The following is a 10259-nucleotide window of genomic DNA, read 5'->3' on the forward strand; positions in this document are numbered from 1 at the left end:
TCTCAATGACATAACGAAAGCTACAGTTTAATATAGCTACATGTTACAATGTGAATGAGATGAAATGCTAAATGTCCATACATTTATATTTACTTGAAAGAAGTCCAAATAAACCATCACAATACATGCTAACATGGACAACGATTATAATACATAAGAGTTTTACAAGCTATTTATCAAAAATATATAAAAATACAAGGGACAGCTTGCTGCACAATACATACATCCAGCAATGGTAAAATAAATTAAAGCTGGAGAGCGCAAAGACCAGGATGTAACCACAGAACTGCAGTACCATATTACGCCACATTACACAACATTAAAACATGAAGAACATGAACAACAAATATTTTGGGAGAAAGTCACTCAACAGGGACATTTCTAACCCTGTTACACCCACCCCCACTGAATTTAGACAAAATTCGGTCACAACCATACGTTAAAGGGCACCCAGGTACACCACTCGCTAACTCATAGGTTCTCATAAACGGAATAGCCAACATCTGAAGTATCCATAAGGATGAAGTGGAAAGAGACCTAGCCTAAATCTCAAACCAACTTATGGCTGTAGGATGCCTTTCTATACCCCACATAACCTATTCACACTGTGTACTAGTGGCCCTAACCAATAAAATAAAATGCACACATAAAAGAAAAGAAACTGGGATGTTTACTGAAAGATCCTGTGTAACTAAAAACCCTTGTCTTGCCTAATCTCTAAAGGCTTGGAACACTGCTTTTTTAAAATTATTATTATTATTTACATTTTATTTGCACCAAAGAAAACAAGTGATAGACAACAATACAGATAAAAATATATATGTTTTAATGGTGTGGTTGGAAGCCCTAGGGCTTATATGAAGCTTTGTATCCCTGACAACGTCTTGTCTGAATATAGTGTAGATCAGTCTGTTAACAGGTCTGATAAAGCGACCAACACGGGTCCTGACTTGTGTAACTGTACTAGGATGCTCAGTGTGAGTGTCAGATGCAAGTGTGCCAGTGTCCTGTGAGCCACTAGGCTGTTCAGGCTGTACAATGGTAACTAGAGGGCTTGTCTGCTCACTGAATTTCTTCTGAGTTTCTTCTGAGTCTTGAGAGACCAGGGGCGTTGAGGCCACACTGAGTTTAATCTCAATCATCTCCTCCGTTTGGCAGCTGTGTGATCCATTCTCAAGTTCTTCCTTCAGAGTCCACAGGCTCCGGGTCAGGTAAGGAATTATCTCTCTCTCTCTTTCAGAAATGGAATTCACCCTCTTCTCCTCAAGCAGGTTTTCCTCTTTCCTCTTCGTGATCAGGTTCTCCTTGCGTGACATCATGTACAGACTCATCCTGCTCCATGCCAGGTAAGGATTCTCCACTCTCTTCTTCAGGTAAGTTACTTTCGCGATCACTTCATTAGCACCGGAACTTGGAGCCAGGTCAACGGACATGGATGAGACTGGGCATGAGGCTGCACTTTCATCGTTCACTGGAAGGAAGTTGACCAGCATCAGCAGGTTTCAATGGACCACCTTTTCTTGTCCAGTGGCTGTGTAGCAAATCCGGTACGTGTGTCTCAGCATTTTTGTCCGCCACGGTGTAGACTGTTGATTCCCATCGATCTGCTACTTTCCTCTTGCCTCTTTCCTTCTTGTTCGCCAACAGTACTCGATCGCTGACTTCTAGGGCGGGCCCCTTGACCTTTCTGTTGTAGATCTCAGTCTGTTCTGTTCTTTTGCAGCATGTTCATGAGCTATCACCATAGCTTCCTTCAGATCCTTGGAGAGCGACCCCACATACTTGTCGTAACTGATCACAGCTGGGTCATTCAGGATGTTTCTGAAGAGCACATCTACCAGCAGATGAGGGATCCTTCCATACATCAAGTAGAAGGGGTTGTACCCTGTCGTCTCATGGGTAGTGCTGTTGTAGATTAATGTCTTGACCAGTCTTGCTTGGTGTCAAGTGCAGGAGCTTGGATCATGTTGCCCAGTGTCCGACTGAAGTGCTCCACGATGCCATTTCCCATAGGATTTAATGGGGTCGTTCTTCTACATCTGCATTGCTTGCTGTTTGGGGTTTTAGGCTGTGTTTCTGTATAAGCACTGTGACATCTGCTGATGTAAAAAGGGCTTTATAAATACGTTTGATTTGATTTTGCAACTTCCTCACACTGGCAACTGAGTAGCTCGCTGATCCGTTGACTTTCGAAGCATGCCCCTTGGTCGCTATGAATTCTCTCAGGAAATATATACAGTGGGGGAAAAAAGTATTTAGTCAGCCAACAATTGTGCAAGTTCTCCCACTTAAAAAGAAGAGAGAGGCCTGTAATTTTCATCATAGGTACACGTCAACTATGACAGACAAATTGAGAAAAAAGAATCCAGAAAATCACATTGTAGGATTTTTTATGAATTTATTTGCAAATTATGGTGGAAAATAAGTATTTGGTCACCTACAAACAAGCAATATTTCTGGCTCTCACAGACCTGTAACTTCTTCTTTAAGAGGCTCCCCTGTCCTCCACTCGTTACCTGTATTAATGGCACCTGTTTGAACTTGTTATCAGTATAAAAAGACACCTGTCCACAACCTCAAACAGTCACACTCTAAACTCCACTATGGCCAAGACCAAAGAGCTGTCAAAGGAACCAGAAACAAAATTGTAGACCTGCACCAGGCTGGGAAGACTGAATCTGCAATAGGTAAGCAGCTTGGTTTGAAGAAATCAACTGTGGGAGCAATTATTATGAAATGGAAGACATACAAGACCACTGATAATCTCCCTCGATCTGGGGCTACACGCAAGATCACACCCCGTGGGGTCAAACTGATCACAAGAACGGTGAGCAAAATCCCAGAACCACACGGGGGGACCTAGTGAATGACCTGCAGAGAGCTGGGACCAAAGTAACAAAGCCTACCATCAGTAACACACTACGCCGCCGGGGACTTAAATCCTGCAGTGCCAGACGTGTCCCCCTGCTTAAGCCAGTACATGTCCAGGCCCGTCTGAAGTTTGCTAGAGTGCATTTGGATGATCCAGAAGAGGATTGGGAGAATGTCATATGGTCAGATGAAACCAAAATAGAACTTTTTGGTAAAAAACTCAACTTGTCGTGTTTGGAGGACAAAGAATGCTGAGTTGCATCCAAAGAACACCATACCTACTGTGAAGCATGGGGGTGGAAACATCATGCTTTGGGGCTGTTTTTCTGCAAAGGGACCAGGACGACTGATCCATGTAAAGGAAAGAATGAATGGGGCCATGTATCGTGAGATTTTGAGTGAAAACCTTCCATCAGCAAGGGCATTGAAGATGAAACGTGGCTGGGTCTTTCAGCATGACAATGATCCCAAACACACCGCCCGGGCAACAAAGGAGTGGCTTCGTAAGAAGCATTTCAAGGTCCTGGAGTGGCCTAGCCAGTCTCCAGATCTCAACCCCATAGAAAATCTTTGGAGGGGAGTTGAAAGTATGTGTTGCCCAGCGACAGCCCCAAAACATCACTGCTCTAGAGGAGATCTGCATGGAGGAATGGGCCAAAATACCAGCAACAGTGTGTGAAAACCTTGTGAAGACTTACAGAAAACGTTTGACCTGTGTCATTGCCAACAAAGGGTATATAACAAAGTATTGAGTAACTTTTGTTATTGACCAAATACTTATTTTCCACCATAATTTGCAAATAAATTCATAAAAAATCCTACAATGTGATTTTCTGGAATTTTTTTTCTCAATTTGTCTGTCATAGTTGACGTGTACCTATGATGAAAATGACAGGCCTCTCTCATCTTTTTAAGTGGGAGAACTTGCACAATTGGTGGCTGACTAAATACTTTTTTTCCCCACTGTACACACAGAAGTAGATGTCTTACAGGATTCTTGCCACTTGCTTAGCTGATTGGTCTTTGCAGGCGAACGCTTGAGCCATTCTTGTAAAGTGGTCCGTTACCACCAACACGTCGATGGACTTGTTACTTTAATCTTTGGATGACCAAAAGTCAATGCAAACTAGCTGTAGCGGCCTAGTAGAGGTGCTACTTTCCAGGGGGGCCTTCAGGCTCAACTGTTTTGCTGACGATGCAATGCTGGCAACCACGGACATAGTCCCTAGACTCTCTGTCAAGGTGCAGGCAGAAGAATCTCTGTCTAGCCAAGCTAAGGCTTCTGGACTGGCCCTGATGACTGGCGTGGTCATCGACACCCTTCAGGATTTCTGCTTTGAGAGACTCAGGAACGATGTACTGGAACCGCTTCATCTTTAAAATCTGATCTTGTGAGACTCTGTACAGTATTATTTTACTGACAACAAGCTTCTCCTGGCTTTTCAAGTTTCTGATGACTGTGACTGATTCTCTTGCTCTTGCCCTTCTAGAGGGCCTGCGGCGTCTCTCCACATAGAACAGCACACGAGAGAGGGTCCTGTCGTTGAGCTGCTCATCACGAAACTCCTTCTCCGAGTCGGCAGGTAAGGTGTCTTGACCAGGAGGTAGGTATCAGTTGAGGTAGTTGATGCACCATTTCCACAGCACAATGTTCTGGCTTCATATTCCTACTTGTAGTGTGACTGAAGGATGGCTGACACATCATCCGCTGCCATGGACTGAGAGCACATGTAGACTAATTTAGGAGTTCTCTGTGAGCTTGCACGCCTGGGGTTGTCTGAGATCGCTGGACCAACTGAAGGCGTCTTGGACTTAAGCGCTTGACACTGCTTGAACATCGCTGAAGAGATTCTCGTAGGGCTCGTGGAGCAGTCTGTGGCAATCACCTTTAACGAAGGGCACTCGACTCAGAGCGTCAGCAACCACATTCTGAGGACCTGACACATACTTGATGTCAAAGTCGACAACATGAACATACGGGACAAATCAGGGTGCGCCAAGACCACTGTGTCTACTAAAGACATCTTCAGCTTTTCGAATGCCTGTTCCTGCTCAGGGGTCCAATCTGCGGCGCTCAACTTTCGATACTGTGACAAGTGCTTGACCTTCTGGCGACCCTTGGGTTTTCTCTTTGGACCAGTCAACAATGAGAAGAGAGGTCTGGCGATGGCAGAGAAACTTGTCACAAAGTGTTAGTAGTAGTTTATCATGGCAAGGAACAACCTTATTCGCTTCTGTGAAGGAGTCACACCATCAGGCTCCATCAGATCAGTGCTGCTCATCTTCGAGATTTCGTCAACTTTGCTTGGATCTGTAGATACACCATTATCGTCAATGATGTGTCAGAGAAACACCAGACTTTCTGATTATGAAGCCTGCTGAAGTCCATTTCCAAGCGTTCCAAGGCCGTCTTCTCGTCGGGGGCAAAGACCAGCAGATCATCCAAGCAAACACAGCAAACTCAGAATGTTCTGGTCTCCAAAGATCCTGGTCATCATGCACATGAAGCTTCCGGGACTGTTGCACAGACCCTGTGGAAGACGGTTGAATTAGAAAAGCCCCATTGGTGTTGTGAAGGCGGAATACTTCCTGTCATCTTCGTGCAGTGGCATAAAACCCGGAAGTGAGATCCATCGTGCTGAACAGAGTATTTCTGCCGATCGCAGCGAAGCAGTCCACCTGGTGCAGGAGAGGGTGGGGGTCTTTCAGGGTCCTCTTGTTCAAGCTTCAGAAGTCTGCACAGACACAGAGGTCTCCATTTTTCTTCCAGGCGAACACCAGAGGAGATTCATACTCGCTCAAATTTTCGGATGAGATCTTTATCCTCCGTCTCGCACAGGACCTGACACAGCTTCTGGTATTGACTTGGAGGCCCTCTTCGGAACGGGAGCCAGAACGGTCTGTTATCAGTCAGGTGGATTCTGTGTACAAACTTTTTGCCTCGCCACAATTGAGATGATGATGTGAGAAGATATTCTCATAGTGCACCACTAGGTCGGCCAGCTGGCTCTTGCACTTCTCAGACACATCACAGGAGCTGATGTCCAAGGAGCTCAACCCAAGCAGTTTCAGCTTCTCTTCAGTGGAACGTGTATCTCTCATGTGGTCTGTCTCAGCAGCATCAGACGTGGCTTGAGGATAGCTGACTAGGGGAACCGCACTCTGTTCTGGGTCGGCATCCTGTATGTCCTCCATTGCTAAACATGGGAAGACGTCGGCAAGCTTTGTGTTGTGCGTCAGCCACACAGGATGGCCAGATGTGTTGAACAGCTTCAGCGAGACCCATCTGTCTCCCCACAGAAGCGTAACGATGCTCGCCATCATGATCCCCTGTGTACGTCCTCCTCTACTGCCATCTACCCCTCCACATTACGTCCTCCTCTACTGCTATCTACCCCTCCACATTACGTCCTCCTCTACTGCTATCTACCCCTCCACATTACGTCCTCCTCTACTGCCATCTACCCCTCCACATTACGTCCTCCTCTACTGCCATCTACCCCTCCACATTACGTCCTCCTCTACTGCCATCTACCCCTCCACATTACGTCCTCCTCTACTGCCATCTACCCCTCCACATTACGTCCTCCTCAACTGCCATCTACCCCTCCACATTACGTCCTCCTCTACTGCCATCTACCCCTCCACATTACGTCCTCCTCTACTGCTATCTACCCCTCCACATTACGTCCTCCTCTACTGCTATCTACCCCTCCACATTACGTCCTCCTCTACTGCTATCTACCCCTCCACATTACGTCCTCCTTTACTGCCATCTACCCCTCCACATTACGTCCTCCTCTTCTGCTCTGGAGCAGTAATAGACGGGTTTGTCTTTGACTTCTGAAAGGCACCACATGTAACTATGGAGGGGGGGGGGTTTATTTACTTGCGTGGTTGCGTAATGTACCAACTGTACTCACACACAAACATGCACGTTCTCCCGCTCTCTCTCTCTCTCTCTCCCTCCCCCTCCCCCTCTCTCTCTCCCCCTCCCCCTCTCTCTCTCCCTCCCCTCTCTCTCCCCCCGCCCCTCCCCTCTCTCCCCCCCTCCCCCTCCCCCCTCTCCCCTCTCTCTCCCTCCCCTCCCCTCTCTCTCTCCCCCTCTCTCTCCCTCCCCCTTCCCCTCTCTCTCCCTCCCCCTCTCCCTCCCTCCCCCTCCCCTCTCCCTCCCTCCCCCCTCTCTCCCTCCCCCCCCCTCTCTCTCTCCCTCCCTCCCTCCCTCTCTCTCTCTCTCTCCCTCCCCCTCTCTCTCCCCCTCCCCCTCCCTCCCTCCCCCTCTCTCTCCCTCCCCCTCCCCCTCTCTCTCTCCCTCCCTCTCTCCCTCTCCCTCCCTCTCTCTCTCTCTCTCCCTCCCTCTGGGGGTGGAAACATCATGCTTTGGGGCTGTTTTTCTGCAAAGGGACCAGGACGACTGATCCGTGTAAAGGAAAGAATGAATGGGGCCATGTATCGTGAGATTTTGAGTGAAAACCTCCTTCCATCAGCAAGGGCATTGAAGATGAAACGTGGCTGGGTCTTTCAGCATGACAATGATCCCAAACACACCGCCCGGGCAACGAAGGAGTGGCTTCGTAAGAAGCATTTCAAGGTCCTGGAGTGGCCTAGCCAGTCTCCAGATCTCAACCCCATAGAAAATCTTTGGAGGGAGTTGAAAGTCCGTGTTGCCCAGCGACAGCCCCAAAACATCACTGCTCTAGAGGAGATCTGCATGGAGGAATGGGCCAAAATACCAGCAACAGTGTGTGAAAACCTTGTGAAGACTTACAGAAAACGTTTGACCTGTGTCTTTGCCAACAAAGGGTATATAACAAAGTATTGAGTAACTTTTGTTATTGACCAAATACTTATTTTCCACCATAATTTGCAAATAAATTCATAAAAAATCCTACAATGTGATTTTCTGGAAAAAAAATGCTCATTTTGTCTGTCATAGTTGACGTGTACCTATGATCAAAATTACAGGCCTCTCTCATCTTTTTAAGTGGGAGAACTTGCACAATTGGTGGCTGACTAAATACTTTTTTCCCCCACTGTATATACAGTGTTGTAACAATGTGCAAATAGTTAAAGTACAAATGGGAAAATAAATAAACATAAATATGGGTTGTATTTACAATGGTGTTTGTTCTTCACTGGTTGCCCTTTTCTTGTGGCAACAGGTCACAAATCTTGCAGCTGTGATGGCACACTGTGATGGCACTCTCTCTCCCTCCCCCTCTCTCTCTCTCCCTCCCCCCTCTCTCTCTCCCTCCCCCCTCTCTCTCTCCCTCCCCCCTCTCTCCCTCCCTCCCCCTCTCTCCCTCCCCCCCTCTCTCCCTCCCCCTCTCTCTCCCTCTCCCCGCTGGGGGCGAGGTGTAGTATCTTTAATTAGGGTGAATGAAGACCTCCACACACATGGAGGTACAGTACATTAGATGGAGCTTTAAACTTAATGGCTGAGTGGAAACTCTGTAGTAACTAACTCAACTCTGTAGTGAGTAGTAATTGTAGTGGTCTCCTGAGTGGCGCAGTGGTCTAAGGCACTGCATCGCAGTGCTAACTGTGCCACTAGAGATCCTGGTTCGAATCCAGGCTCTGTCGCAGCCGGCCGCGACCGGGAGACTCATGGGCGGCGCACAATTGGCCCAGCGTCGTCCAGGGTAGGGGAGGGAATGGCCGGCAGTGATGTAGCACAGTTGATAGAGCATGGCGTTTGCAACGCCAGGGTTGTGGGTTCAATTCCCACGGGGGGCCAGTATAAAAAAATAAAAAATTGTATTCACTAACTGTAAGTCGCTCTGGATAAGAGCGTCTGCTAAATGACTAAAATGTAAATGTACTGAGTGGGACGTGGTAGGCTCAGTCATCACAGCGCTGCCAGGAGACACAGCAGCAGTGGTCTTCGGTAGCTTTCCCCAAACCAGGATGTCCTCTTCTCTCCAGCGGTTCAGTCCAGCCAACATGGATAAGAACTGCTCATATTCAGGGTCGTCATTGGAGCAGGGAGCTGAGACTGCTTTCCAGTAGTAGCCACATTGTTTTGACTCACGAAAGATGTGCTTGATCACGTTGGTGCCCAGTATCAGTTCATCATGTTGACTTTCTACTACCAAGGTTGGTACAACCATCTTGCATCCGTAGACTTCCATGTCGATGTTGAAAGCAGAGTATGACTATGAAAGCAGATAGTGATGGGCCGACCCCAAGTGGTGGAGGTAGGCAACAACACCTCCGCCACGCTGATCATCATCACGGGGCCCCACAGGGGTTCATGCTCAGCCTGTACTCCCTGTTCACCCATGACTGCGTGGCAACGCACGACTCCAACTCAATCATCAAGTTTGCTGACGAACAACAGTGGTAGACCTGATTACCAACAATGATGAGACAGCCTAGAGGGAGGAGGTCAGAGCCCTAGCAGAGTGGTGCCATGAAAATAACCTCTCCTACCGGGTGGTAGCTGGCTAGAACAGTGACTATGTACATAGAGTCATTGAACACTAGTCACTTTAATAATTTTTATATACTGTTTCACCCACTTTATATGTATGTATATATTGTATTCTAGTCATGGCTCATCCTATATAACTTATTTTTTGAATATTTCTGAATTATGTTAGTATTTTTTTTATTTTTTATTGATAGGTTTTCTGCACTATTGGAGCTAGAAACACAAGCATTTCACTGCACCTACGACAACATCTGCAAATCTGTGTATACGCGACCAATAAACTTTATTTTATTTTATTTAGCAGAGTGGTTAAGGTTAGGTTTAAAATCAGATGTTAAGAAAATGCATTTTAGAAATAGACAGGGTTTAGCCATAATTATGACTTTATGGCTTTGGTAACTAGTGACGACCACTCAACAGGGACATTTCTAACCCTGTTACACACACTCCATAGGTAAGGCTGTATAATCCAATATGAATGTCCAATACACACAATAGACTGACAGTTGTGATGATTTCCCACAGTCAAAGTCCTGCAATAAGAGCTATGATTCTACAGAAATGTAATCGGTGGATGTCACTGAGTAGGCTGATACCCCAATTCATGGGTGCACACTCCATACAGTAGATAAGGCTGTACAGTGCATACCGGTAAGCATTGTATGCCCCCCAATGCAATTATGTAGTCTAATCAAATCAAATGTTATTTGTCACATGCGCCGAATACAACAGGTGTAGACTAATATGTACGTGTACAGTAGGTAGGGGAAAAGTGACAAGGCAATCAGGATAGTTAAACAGAGTAGCAGCAACGTTTGTGAAGAGTGTGAAATAGTGTCTATGTGAGAGTGTGTGTGTGGCGTCAATATACATGTGTGTTTTGTGTGTGTGACCCTATGTAGTGTGTGTGTGTGTGTGTGTTGGAGTGTCAGTGTAGTATGTGTGTGGGTAGAGT

The sequence above is a fragment of the Coregonus clupeaformis genome, chromosome 21 (genome assembly GCF_020615455.1).
Source record: "Coregonus clupeaformis isolate EN_2021a chromosome 21, ASM2061545v1, whole genome shotgun sequence".
Lineage (NCBI taxonomy): Eukaryota > Metazoa > Chordata > Actinopteri > Salmoniformes > Salmonidae > Coregonus > Coregonus clupeaformis.